Source organism: Helianthus annuus, chromosome 3 (assembly GCF_002127325.2).
Source record: "Helianthus annuus cultivar XRQ/B chromosome 3, HanXRQr2.0-SUNRISE, whole genome shotgun sequence".
Taxonomy (NCBI): Eukaryota; Viridiplantae; Streptophyta; class Magnoliopsida; order Asterales; family Asteraceae; genus Helianthus; species Helianthus annuus.
Window position 1 is genome coordinate 152,377,669 of NC_035435.2, and position 3,469 is coordinate 152,381,137.

Consider the following 3,469-nt stretch of genomic DNA (forward strand, 5'->3'; position numbering starts at 1 on the left):
ATCTGACGAAAACCTTGAACGACTAAACGTGCTTTGTTTCGGATAACAACTCCGCGGTCATCCTTTTTGCATTTGAAAACCCAACGGGTACCAATCTTCTTGTATCCAGCAGGTTTCTCTACGAGTTTCCAGACACCCAGCTTCTGGAATTGTTGCAGTTCTTCCTGCATTGCTTCAACCCAAGCGTTATATTTCAAGGCTTCTTTCCACGTTCTTGGTTCTTCCTGTGAGACATAACACGCGAAGGACCAATCGTTTTGTTGCCCGGATTCTCGAATAGCCGCATACAAGCCTGCATTGTTGTTGTTTCGCAACATGTTTCTTGTTTGAACGCCACTTTGCACATTTCCAATGATGTTTTGTTGAGGATGAGTATTATGAATCCTTGTTTCTGGATTATCTGGAACTGGAACATTTATACCCAGGTTGTTGAGATTAAGGTCAACAACCAAATCAAGACCCGGAATTGACGAAGAGGATGATGCAGTAGCCTCAGCTGTTCTATGGGCATCCACTGGAGGAGTACCCTCTGAAGTACCATGAACTGCTGTTGTAGGAGCTTCCTGATCTGCATCTAGAAATTCATCATCCTCTGAAGATTCGTTCATTTCGTTTGCATCATGAAAATCCTCATTGTTGAGAGCATTATTGTTCACCGAAAAAGATGGTTCTTGATTAACAAGAATTGGACGAACCACCGGTGAAACTGTTGCATTGTCACTCTCGAAAAACATCCTAGCCGCAGCATTTTCTTCAACGGCTTCAACATTGATCGAATTGAAGAAGTCATCGTACTCAAACATCCAAGGTTGACCCGGATTTTTGACTGGCAAAGTGTGCCGTTGTACTCTGACCTCAGACCATTCCTCGACCCTTTTAGTCTCTAGATTCCAGACTCGTAAGTTAGGGGTGGCATACCCAAGAAAGTATCCATCAATTGCTTTTGCCCCAAACTTTCCATTAGGATCGATGATTGTGCATGGAGCTCCAAACGGTTCTAGATAAGACAAATCTGGTTTCCGTTTTTGAAGAAGCTCAAAGCAGGTCTTGTTGTGCCTTTTGACTGTAAGGACTCGGTTCAATGTATAACATGCAGAGGCCACAGCTTCAGTCCAGAATGGAATGGGTAGCTGCGACTCTACCAACATTGTCCTAGCAGTCTCGATCAATGTGCGGTTCTTACGTTCAGCGACGCCATTCTGTTGAGGAGTATAAGCTGCACTAAACTCATGAAGAATACCTTTTGAAGTGCAGAACTCCGCCATGGAATGATTTTTAAATTCAGTACCATTGTCGCTACGTATCCTCCTAACCTTCAACTTATACAAATTCTCAATCTGAATGATCAAGTTTTTGATAATACCAAAGGTTTCACTCTTGTGTGCCATGAACGCTACCCAAGAAAATCTTGAATAATCATCAGTTATCACGAGACAGTATTGATCACCCTGAATACTCTTGTGCTTGACAGGACCGAACAAATCCATGTGCAAGCGTTCAAGAGGAACTGCCACCGTGTTGATCTTCTTTGTAGGGTGCTTCTTCTTTGTTTGCTTTCCTTTCTGGCACGAAACACAGACGTCTTGAAGATGGAAATTTTTGAGGGGAACACCATTCACCAACTCATTTGATACCAAATGATTCATTTTGCGTAAGTGAATGTGACCCATTCGTCTGTGCCAAGAGATAGTGTCTTTTTCTGTGGCTTTGGAAACGAAACAAGTTGCTTGTGCAGACGTAGTGATAGCCTGGCTCATATCAAGGACGTACAAATCATTTATCCTTGGAGCCGACAAGAGAATCCATTCTTTTGGGATTTTGAAGCCGGGTTTCAGCACATAACATCCATTAGCATCAAAGTGTACTGAGAACTGCTTGTCACAGATTTGAGAAACACTAAGAAGATTGTGATCAAGTTGTTGCACAAAGTTGATCTTGTCAAAGCTGACAATCCCGTTGGAAATCATTCCTTCACCCGTTATATATCCACCTTTATCTCCAGCAAAAGCAACATAACCTCCTCTAATAGATTTAACGTCATAGAGAAGCTTCATGTCGCCTGTCATGTGCCTGGATGCCCCACTATCAACAATCCAATGACTACTGACAGTTCCTCCTGAAGCACCCTGCACATGAACTCAAATGAATTAGTTGGAGATGGGGACCCAAGCCATTGTGGTCTTGGGTCGTCCATTTTCATCAATGACAATAACCTCTTGTCTTTGATGGTTGGTGAATTGTGATGGTCCCCCTGATTCAGTAACCGATTTTGGTTTCCAGGTCTGTTTTGTTTTACCAGTGTCTTTCTTTAAAATTTTAACTTCTTGATTGTTTGAAGTTTTAGAATTGTCTGGTTTTACAACAACAGATTGTTTTTGAACCACATCGGTGTTAATTGCTTTTTCAATCTTCTTGACCTGTTGGCGTTTCTGTTTCTTTTCCCATTCTTTTGCAAGGCGGGGATCTTGTTTTATAGAAACAGATCGCTTACGGTCATTGTGGTCACGGGGAACATCAACCTTTTCTTTTTGTTTATGAAGATATGGACAATTACGAATAATATGTCCAATGGTTCCACATTCAAAACATGATCTTCGTTCTACAAACCCCGAAGTATCATGTGATCTCTTAGCCGATGATGTCGAACTTTGTGAACCCGAGGTACTAGGCTTTGAACTGTCTTGTTCATTTCTTTTCAAAACCGTAGCTTTCTTGACAAAATCTAAGTTAGATTGATTTTCAAACTTTTCAATTTTGTCTGTTCCCGTCGATTTCACAAAGTTAACATTTTTCTTCTTCTTTTGGTTCGGCTTCTTTTGGACTTGAGCCGGTGATTTTCCTTTGGGCTTGGTGTGATTTTCCTGTTTTGGCACTGTTGGTAATTTCTTGTTGCCAAATTGTTTTCGAATTTCAGCCTTTGGAATAGGAGGACACTGTGTAACTGTAACACGTGGTCCTGTCTTTCCCAAAAACTTACTTGTCGAATTTTCAAAGACTTTGCAGATTAAGGATTGATTAACATTCTTAATGGGAAAATCTTTGTCTGAGTAAATTTTATCATCACCAACTAGAGTGTACAGCAAATTCACACTCTCCGGCTCTTCTGCAGATGAGGACTCAGTTGCAACAGTCTTAGCGGGTTGTACAGGGGGATCACATAGAATGTGATTCTCAAGAGGTATGTCCTCATTTTTGGCTACCGCATCAGACTTTGCTGGGACAGCATCATCAGATTCATCATCAGAAGAATCAGCATCCTCAATCACAACTGGAGGATCTTGATTCTGTTCAGCACTTACAAATGTATCTGCTGACACATCTGAATCTGAGGATACTTCCTTTTGGTATCCGAGTCCTGCAGCAAACTCCTTCACATCTAGAGGCACAGAAGGTTCAAATACCACTCTGTCCTCCTCATCTGGCATGGCATCATAATTGTGTCTAACTGGTGGTGGACATTTCTTGTAGC